This window comes from Pistacia vera, unplaced genomic scaffold, assembly GCF_008641045.1.
Source record: "Pistacia vera cultivar Batoury unplaced genomic scaffold, PisVer_v2 Contig263, whole genome shotgun sequence".
In the NCBI taxonomy this organism is placed as follows: Eukaryota; Viridiplantae; Streptophyta; class Magnoliopsida; order Sapindales; family Anacardiaceae; genus Pistacia; species Pistacia vera.
The window spans coordinates 1-11045 of record NW_022196072.1 but is presented as its reverse complement, the minus strand read 5'-3'; the positions used below and the strand labels follow the sequence as shown (position 1 = coordinate 11045).

At 38.3% G+C, this 11045-nt stretch overlaps 1 non-coding gene across 1 annotated transcript; it reads right to left on the bottom strand.

The window, feature by feature from the left end:
• Positions 1–2893: 2893 nt before the first annotated feature.
• LOC116132931 lies at positions 2894–3000 on the bottom strand. Its single transcript, XR_004128470.1, has one exon. It is a non-coding gene; the product is annotated as a small nucleolar RNA R71 (small nucleolar RNA).
• Positions 3001–11045: the final 8045 nt, after the last annotated feature.

Here is an 11045-nt window from a genome sequence, read left to right as displayed (position 1 = left end):
TTCTCGCAACGTCTCATAATAGACTCACTCGCACTTGGGACGGTTTTTCTTTTAATGATTGAATGAATTGATTAATTAATTCACAAAGTGTTGCACTTATATAGTGCACATTTTGCCCTATTCCCATATGGAATAGGCTTGGGCTCCAACCCAAACACCTCTTGTATCCAAACAACCCCATTTAGATATTTTAATTTTAATTATCATTATCTCAATTAAATTAAATTAATATATATAATATTAACATTTAACAATAACGATAATTTATTTAAATATATGCGAACACATATTTAAACGTAATTTCACTTATTTAATTTTATTAATAAATTAAATAAAGGCTAAGACCTCAACAAATTTAATTGCACTGTGAAATTAACAAAATACCATTTCGCATAAAAAGACAAAAACGCCCTTCTTATAAACTGGTTCTTAAATTATCTTCTATGTGTGTGACCCGTAGGCTCCTCATCATACCGGTAGTGTGTAGTATCGTGATTAACACCAATTAATCATCTCACTACACACATACCAAGATTGGCCTCTAGCAAGGCATCATGGCCACCCGATGGTTTCACATCATCTGTTATCTCAATGAGACCGAGGCATAGAAATAGTGTCAACCTTAGTTACTCTCGATATGTATGTATTCAGTTACTGGACCAATGATCAGAATTATAAACTGGATAGAGAAACAACTAAATCCCAATGTGGCCATAGTTTTAGTGTCATTGCCATTTACTGAATTGCGCTGTGGGATAACTTCCCCCATACCCGGGAGTGATGAATCCTCTATTGATCCACCATAGTCTTGATACACTCCTTGATGCAGCCAATTGATAATCCGTGGATTATACTATTTTTATTAGACCTTTTAGTCGGATTTCAGATACTTCTTAGTTCATTTTGACCTGAATTGCTACTTAATTCTTTATATTTTGTGTTTTAGGCTAAAATGGACATTTTATGCAAATAATGAGCGAATTGGAGTTTTTGGACTCAAAAGTGAGTGGATCTCAGAAGTTAGGAAAGTTCTAAAGCAGAGTGGAGCATTATGAAGCTTGTTTCTATGAGGAGAGCATCGAAGATCGAAGATTCAAGTAAAGAAGCAAGTAGAGGGCAATTTTATAAATTCAGAATTCCACATGAAGGTTTGTCGCGGTGAAGAGAGTTGCGCACCAGAGTTTTATTTCACTTCGTCGCCACGGCGAGAATCCTTCTTCGCCGCGGCGAAGTCTGCGAATTCCAAAACGCACAGTTTCATTTTCTATACATTTTCCTAGGTTTTTGGGTGAGGTATAAAAGAGAAACTTAGTCATTTTTGTAGAGGTCGTTCGTTTTTAGTACAGGGCAGCTATTTTCATTTTCTTAGGTTGATTTTGGGCGAACTTTGATTAAAATGGGTGAAGATTCAAGATTAAAACCAGTGGATTCATCATTTGGATAGATCTTTTGTCCTTTCTCTTAATTTCATTATGTTGAACATTGGGTTTTTCGTTTCTTTTGTTTGCGCTATTGATTTAGCTATGAACTAACCCATTTTGGGTTAGGGTTTTGATGTAGTTCGGATTCTCATGGATTAAGCAATTGATTTTTATTATTTTCATATGTTATTGCAATGATTGTGGGGTTATTATGAATTTATTGTTTTTATGTGATGAACATGATGAGATTGAGAAATAATTCATGTTAAGCTTCTTGGGTAATCACCATTGTAGTATTAAATGCTAGAGATAGATTTAAGAATCAATGAAATCAATCTAGGATTCTAGGTGCTTAATGAGCTTAGAACTATTAATCTTCAATTTGTTGGGTGCGGAAGTCTAATAGGGAAGAGTAGGAAAACATAGCCTGAGAAGGTATGTTTACAATTTAGAGAATTCGATTTACAATCAATGCATGTGAATATGGAAATAATATAATCTGTAAGTTTAATCCAAAGAGTCTGAATGAAATCAAAACCCTACCTGTTGTTTTAAACTGATATTACCTTGTTTTTAATCTTGCTTTCATAATTTAGTTTTGAATATTTAGAAATTCTGTTTTAGTTTCAAGTTTAATTTTCTCCCATTAATCCAAACAGCTTGATTGCTCCAACTTGAAAACAGTAGAAAACTTAGTGCTTAGCAACCAATCCTCGTGGGAACGATACTCACTCGTCACTTTATTACTTATGCGACTAGTGCACTTGCTATTTATGCATGTTGTAGTTACAACGCATCAAGTTTTTGGCGCCGTTGTCGGGGATTGAGTTTTGTGTTAACATTAAAATTTTCTTGTGTTAGCTAGATTGGAGTGTTATTTTTTTTACTTAATTGTTATTTGTTTAATTTTCGTTATTTTTCTTCTTTGTTTGGTGTGATTTCACTCTTGCTATTTTTCTGTGTAGTTTATGCGAAGAGCAAGACGTCAGCTAGTGGTTCCTGTTGATCTTGAGATTGAAAGAACCACTCGAAGACTGAACAGAGAAAGAAGAGAAAGAGAAGCTATAGTTGAACCAGAAGTAATAGTTGTAGAGATGGCAGAGAATAGAACACTGAGGGAATTCTCTATTCCCACAATTGAAGGCAGTGGGTCAAGTATTACTAGACCAGTGGTACAAGCCAACAACTTTGAGATAAAGTCAGCAATCATTCAAATGATCCAGCAGTCGGTTCAATTCAGGGGTGATTTGAAGGAAGATCCAAATCTACACATTGTAAATTTTTTGGAAATTTGTGACACCTTCAAGTCAAACGGAGTGTCAGATGATGCCATCAGGTTGAGACTATTCCCATTCTCATTAGGGGATAAAGCTAAGGGGTGGTTAATGGCACTACCATCAGGAACTATCACAACATGGAATGATCTAGCACAGAAGTTCCTAACCAAATTCTTTCCTCCAGCAAAATCCGTGAAGATGAGAAATGATATCACATCATTTCTACAAGAAGAATCTGAGTCATTGTATGAGGCTTGGGAGAGATACAAGGAACTTATGAGGAAATGTCCACACCATAGGTTTCTAGTTTGTCTACAAGTCCAAACATTCTACAATGGATTGATGGGTAATGTGCAAACTATGGTGGATGCCGCATTGGGAGGAGCCTTGCAGAATAAAACACCAGAGGAGGCTTATGAGTTGCTTGAAGTTTTGGCAAGCAACAACTATCAAAGACCTAATGAGAGAGTAATACCAAGAAAATCTATGGGTCTTCATGAAGTTGATGCATTCATGACCATTCAGCCCGACTCACAACACTTCAAAAATAGTTGGGGGCTATGTAGGTAAACTCTATTCAAGCTCCTCAACTAACTTGTGATTTTTGTGTAGGTAGTCACGTGAGCAGCGAGTGTCAAGTAGGGAACACATTTGCTTCTTCATCTTCATCATTAGAGCAAGTGAACTACTTGACAGGAAATCAGAGGCAACCAAACAATCCCTTTTCCAACATATACAATCCAGGTTGGAGGAGTCATCCAAATCTATCTTGGGGCAATCAGAACTAGCAAAATAATCAATGGAACCAAAAAGCATTGCCAAATTACCAAACAGGGGTGAATAATCAACTGGGAGATCCAAGAGTGACAAAATTGGAGGATATGTTTGGGAAGTTTATGCAAGAGACCACGGGTTTTATGAATGAGACGAGAACTAATTTCAGAAATCAAGGGGCGTCCATTTGGAACTTGGAGGTACAGATGCAGCAGTTAGCTGAAAAGTTAAATGAGAGACCACAGGGGTCTTTACCAGGCAACACAGTGACTAACCCACGTGAGCAAGTGAATAGAATAACATTGAGAAGTGGGACAGTTGTAGAAGAGGTGGAAAACTCAAGAAAAGAGGAAAGTCCATCAAAGAAAAATGAAGAAACTGGTGAGGAATTTGATGAAGAAATCATTGCTAAAGAGAAACCACCCAGCCCACAGAAAGATGAACAGAAGCGGGAAGAGAGGCAAAAGAAAAGGAAAGAGAAATTTCCATTCCCCGAGATACCTCCAGAGTTGTCACATCACACTCCTCTAGTGCCTTTCCCTCAAAGACTTAGAAAAGAAAATCAGGATAAGTAGTTCATTAAATTTCTTGATGTTTTTAAGAAACTGCATATTAACATTCCTTTTGCAGATGCATTGCAACAGATGCCGAGCTACATGAAATTTCTTAAGGAAATTTTATCAAACAAGAGGAAGTTGGATAATGAGGAAACAGTGATGCTTACAAAGGAGTGCATTGCCATTTTAAAGAAGAAGTTACCCCCGAAACTCAAAGATCTAGGGAGTTTTACTATTCCTTACACTATAGGAGATATTACCTTTAATCGAGTTTTATGTGCCTACGTGCCAGCATTAACCTTATGCCTTTTTCTGTTTTCAGAAAATTAGGAATTGGTGAAGTGAAGCCGACAACCATATGCTTGCAACCTGCAGATAGATCTATAAAGCATCCGAGGGGCATTGTAGAGGATGTGTTGGTTAAGGTGGACAAGTTCATTTTTCTTGCGGATTTTTTTGTGTTGGACATGGAAGAGGATAAGGAAATTCCTTTTATTTTGGGTCTACCATTTCTGGCTACCGGAAGAACCTTAATCGACGTACAAGAAGGGAAATTGATCATGAGGATGCAAGATGAAGAAGTAACATTTAATGTCCTTGAGTCGATGAGAATCCCACCTAAGCAAGAGTCATGTTTAAAAATCGATTTGGTGGATCAGTCAAAAATTGAACCATTCCAACTGAACAGTCCTATGTGAAAATTAAGGGATGCATGGTCAACCAGAATCAGTTCGAGAGTGAGGATCATAAAGGAAAGGGTTGCACAACATTCCAAGAAGAGCCACAGTCGAGTTTGTGTTTTCACAAGGAATGGGGCTCTTAGCTCAAAAAGGGTGAGGGAAAGTCAAGAAAACGGAAAGCGGTCGGTGAGAAGAGTCGAGCCACAAAAGTTATGACCAAGGGATGGAAATGGGTAGCTAAGCTCTCACCAAAGTCCCTGTGTGAAAAAGATCATCAACCAATGAAGCTCCAGCACAAGGGAGATTTCTAGGATGTGATATACTTAGATAGTTCGGACTGACGCGAAGAATTAAGGGAGTTGAGCTTTCGACTATAAACAAGCGCTCCTTGGGAGGCAACCCAAGTGTTTTCATTTATTTATCCTTGTTGATTATTTTGTAGTTGTTTAGTTTTTGTTTGATTTTGTTTATGAAGTTTAATTGGTGTGTTTTTGGATGTTTCAGGTGAAATTGCGAATCAAGGTGGAAAACTGAATGTTCCAGTTTTCGCCGCGGCGAAGCAATTTTTGAACATTTTGGTAAGCGAAAGGTTCCAGACCTCGCCGCAGCAAAAATTTTTCTTCGTCTTAGCAAAGGAAATGTGGGAAAAATAGACAAGGGAACTTTGCCGCGGCGCTATACTCTCGGTAATTTTTCGCCGTGGCGAAACCTGGGTTGAATTAGGGTTTGTGATGAAGAACTTCACCGTGGCGAAGCCTGTTCTTTGTCGCGACGAAACCTGCTTTTTATATATATGCACCACGACGCTTCATTTTTCACGCAACTTTTCAAATCCATTTGAGAGAAAAATTTTCCAACTTCAATCCAGAGCCTTCCCAGTGATTTCCCAACCAAATTTCTACTCCTTAACCCTCCTAAACACCAAATCATTTCAACAACAATCTTTGCGAAAAATTCATGAAATTTTTTAGTTCAGGAAATTTAGGGTTTTGCAATCTGGGCTGATTTTGGCTCAATTGGTGGCGAATACTCCTTAGTGTTGGTAAGATTTCAAGTTCCCTAAGCTTTTTATCGCACAATTTCGAGTTTTGATTTGTAGATCTGAAAATTTTGATTGTTGGTTGAGTTGTGGAATTTTTGTGCTTGTGAGTGTTGATTTTGTTTGAGGAAGGGTTGATTGTGCATTGTGTGATATTGAGGAGTGTGGGTTTTAAATTTTTGAGTGTTTGGTTGAATTTGGAAAAATCGTAGTTTGGGGGTTGAGGTGAAAATTTTTGGAAGTGTTGTCAATTTTTGCAGGATTGAATTGGTTGTTGTAGAACACTTAGGTTTGAATTTTTTGAGTTGCATTGTTGAGTTGAAGTGTAGTTTTGGCGAAAATGCCGCTCAAAATCAAGGTACCATCCAAGGGCAAGGGAAAAGGAAAGAAAGTAGATGATCGGTTTGTAAGTGAAAAGGCTCGGAAAAACTATGAGGCAGTAGCCAAAAGGAAAGACAAGGGATTTATCCCTGAGCGTGGATCGACTGCAAACCAGGCTGATAAGTGGAGTCAAGGGAGAAGTCGGGAGGACTTTATGAGTAAACCCGCACAGCGGCTGTGGAACCACTGGTGAGAGAGTTTTATGCCAACCTCCATGAATGTGATGAGGGGGTTGTTTTTGTGAGGGGTACTGATGTGGTATTTACGGCAAAGGTCATTAATGATTTCTATGGCTTACCTCAAATTAACCGTGATGAATATAAGGAGTTTAGGAAGACACAGAAAAGGGATGAGGTGATTCTTAGGACCATAACGAAACTAGATGCCTTTTGGGATATTTCAAAGAAGGGCAAGAAAACCATTAAGGGGACTAGTTTAACACCAGTGGCTCGGTTGTGGCAGTATTTTATTTGTGCTAGGATGATGCCGGAGACACACTACAGTACAGTGACGTATAAGAAGGCACTTTTGTTGTATTCTATTGCCACAAGAAAGAGAATGGACGTGAGGAACATCATCCTAATGAGTATCCAACTTGCAGCCAAACCAGGGTGAGGCAGTTTTTCGTTCCCATATCTCATTACAAAGTTGTGCACTCAAGTAGGAATCAAGGTATAGGATGATGAGCCATTGATCCATGCTGCCCCAGTCCTCGACACAGCCTACTTCCACAAACATCTTGAGCCTCAACCAGAAGAAGGGCCCAGATCAGGCACCAAGGGAAGGAGAACGACAGCAACTGCCACCACATCCGGTTCAACAGTCCCAATGAGAGAAATGATGTAGTAGATGATGGATAAGATGAAACGGATGGAGCGACGTCACGAGTGGCTAGCAGAGCAGACCAGGAAGACACACGGGCTGCACCTGAGCTAGTGCAACAAGCTCGACATTGACACTTTAGAAAACCAGTGGGAAGACTAGGATTCAGATGAATGGTTAGGCTTTGATTCAGAAGAGGATGACGCTGAGGAAGAGGAGGAGGCCTAAGAATGAGCACCTGTTTTAGTTTTTGTTATTTTTATTTGTTTTCATTGTTTGTATTTCTCTTTCATTTTGAACATTGTTGATATATATATATATATATATTTTTTTGGATTTTGTTAGTTGTTTCATTCTTGTTTTAATTTCTAGTTGATGTAAAGACGAGATTAGGGTTGTAATACTTTCATATTAGTCAGTGGATTTTTCTAACATAGTGGACATCACAGTTTTCAATTGTTTTTACAGAATTTGGGTGATGAAAAAGCTAAGGACCGGGTGTGCACACTGTTGAGCAGAACTTCAACTTCACAAAGTAATCAAGGAACTATCTTGCACCTTTTTCTATTTTGTTTTCTATTCCTAATTTGTGCATAATGTGACATTGGGGACAATGTCATCTTTAGTTTGGGGGTAGGAAAAATTTGAAAAAAAATTTGATTTTTGTTTCAGTTACATTTGTGTTTTTGTTGTGGTTGCTATTGATGAATTGCATAAGTCCATGATAAGACTAGGATTGTTGGGATTTTATTGTTGAAAAATGTTAAGCATTGCTTCAAGTTTATGTTCATTGACTGCATTTTGATTGAGGTTTGTTCAGTGGTTCAACCACCATTTTCATTTATTTCGGCATGTTTAGATTCATTTTATGTGGTTAGGTAAAGTTTGATAATGTTGGTGGATTCTAGAACCTAGTAGAAAAGTGCTTGAGGCGAAATCTTTGGAATAGACATTGTTGGGGAAATGATTTAGGCATTTTTCGGAACATTTGAGCCTTTCCAGCTGACCCATGAATGAATTTGTCTCTAGTCACCATTTGAGCCTTGTGAGATTATCATTGCTTTATTTTCTTTGCAAACCTAAAATTGTCCCATCCAATTACCATAAACACTTTATCTTACCCTTAGGAGAATTTTGGGCCTAATGCAAACACAAAGAAAGTGAAAAGTTGTGTGAATCACTAAAAGAACAGTTCGGGGGTTGTGAGAAGGGCGATAAGAATAAGAGAGGTAGTTAACCTCAATTCGAATGACTTTTACTATTTTCAAAAAAAAAAAAATTAATTCTTCTTGGCTCAATTCAAAATCAGAAATCAGAAATATTAAGTTTGAGGGTTGTAAAATGGTTGACACTTTGATTGGTGGTTGAGAAGAAGTGGAGATTGATGTGACTTGTATTGTTTGCATGAGGAAAACCGAGTTCTCTTACTTTGTTTATCCTATCCTTTTTCTTTGGAACCCACTACCCGAGCCAAACGTTACAAGCTTGTAAAGACCTGTTGATTCTTAGCGATGTCTAGTCTACATTAGTGGAGAGTAGTTCGATATTTAGGCTTATGGTTGCCTCATCTTTTGCTCCGTCTTTAAGTACATTACAAATACATCATTCTAAATTTACAATAAAATTAATCTTAAACTAATTTTACATCAACAAATTTAGAAACCTCGATTTACATTCGAGGGGAATGAGATGAGAAGAGAATGTACATTAAGAAGAGGAGATAGGCAGGACACGCAGGCCCTATTTGAAAATTATACAACCATACATACCCAAAAATAATTTAAAACATTCACCATAGGTCTAAGGATCATGTACCGGGCACCATGCAATATACAAACAAGTACATAGCACACATCTCAAAAACAATCAATTTTTTAATCAGGTGGGTTATATATTAATTACCCTCTTAAATGTACAAAATGATCATTGGCTTTATAGGTTATTAAAAAAACTACAGATTGGTCCCTTCGTGAAAAATACAGAATTTGGAAAAGCTACAGACTTCGCCGCGGCGAAGGTTTTATCTTCACCTGGGCGAAAAATTCCAGAGAGCACTTCGCCGCAGCAAAACCTGGAAATCCCCAAATCGCACAGTTCGCGTTTTTTTGCAGTTTTTGTGTAATATCATGAATCCAAATCAAATCGAACGCACACATTCAACCAAGATATCAACCGACCAATATAACATCCAAGTCTGACTTAGGCCAATCAACCTACGTGATCTATCACGATAGATCTTTATTCAAAGGATGTAGGCTGCTTCTCCTAAGTCCTTCATGGAGAAGCACTTGGATAACCAAGTCTTTACCGACTGCAAGTTCGGTATATCATTCCCGATCAGAAGTATGTCATCGACATACAATACTAGGAATGTTTCTGCGCTCCCCTCACTTTCTTGTAAACACAGGGCTCATCTTCGTTCTTGATAAAACCGAATTCTTTTACGGCTTCATCAAAACGAATGTTCTAGCTCCTTGAAGCTTGCTTGAGTCCATAAATGGATCTCTACAGTTTGCATACCTTATTAGCTTGACTATCAAGAACGAAACCATCAGGTTGTGTCATATACACATCCTCCTCAAGGTTTCTGTTCAGGAAAGTAGTTTTGACATCCATTTGCCAAATCTCATAGTCATGATATGCAGTTATTGCAAGCATAATCCGGATAGATTTAATCATGGCAACCGGTGAAAAGGTTTCTTCATAGTCAATGCCATGAATTTGTTTGAAACCTTTGGCAACCAGTCGTGCTTTATAAGTATGCACGTTGCCATCCATGTCAGTCTTCTTCTTGAAGACCCATTTGCACCCTATGGGTTTTACCCCTTCAGGTGGTTCCACTAAAGACCACACTTGGTTCTGGTACATGGAGTCCATCTCAGATTTCATGGCTTCAAGCCATTTAATGGAATCTGGATCCGATATAGCGTCTTCGTAGGTTCTGGGTTCATCGTCTTGGTAGACTAGTACGTCACCATATTGAGTCACTAGATAACTTTATCTTTCGTTCTCATGTTGTACTCTCTTAGATCTACGTAGCTCTTGTGCTACCTGAGGTGGTTCACTTTGATCCACAAGTTGTGGAGTAACCTCCTCATGATGCTCAACCACTTCCTGTGGCATATCATCCCATCCTTCGTCTAGTATATCTTGTGGTTCTAGAACTTCATTGAGTTCTACTTTTCTGCCACCAGTACTTCTTAGAAAATATTCCTTTTCTAAGAAGACACCAGATCGAGCAACAAAAATTTTTGCGCTCTTCTGAGTGGTAGAAATAGTATCCTTTGGTCTCCTTTGGATACCCCACAAATATACATTTACAGGATTTTGGGCCTAGCTTGTTCGAAGTCAATTTCTTAACATAAGCTTCGCAATCCCAAATCCTTAGATAAGACAAGTTGGTCTTTCGCCCACTCCATAGCTCATATGAAGTCTTATCTACAAACTTTGACGGCACACGGTTCAAAACATGAGTCGCAGTATCTAGGCCATAACCCCAGAACGATATAGGTAAATAGGGCATAACCCCAGAACGATACAGGTAAATCACTAAAACTCATCATGGACCTAATCATGTCAACTAAGATCATGTTCCTCCTTTCCGACACTCCATTGTGTTGGGGTGTATAAGGAGGGGTGAGTTGTGATACTATCCCACATTCCTTCAGTTACTCTGAAAACCTTGAGCTTAAGTATTCACCTCCTCGATCCGACCAAAGAGCTTTAATACTTTTGCCCAACATATTTTGTACTTCATTCCTGAATTCCTTAAATTTATCAAAGGCTTTATATTTATGTCTCTTAAGGTAGACATAGCCATATCCACTGAAATCATCAGTAAATGTGATGAAGTATGAATATCCACCTCTGGCTTCAACTGTTAGTGGACCACATACATTACTATGGATGATGCCTAATAGCTCAGTAGCCCTTTCACTTTGTCCTGTGAAAGGAGACTTGGTCATCTTGCCTAACAGGCATGATTCTTATACCTTAAATGACTTAAAGTCAAAAGGGTCCAAAACTCCATCCCTTTGAAGTTTTGCAATGCAGGTCTTATTAACATGACACAATCTACAGTGCCAGAGATATGT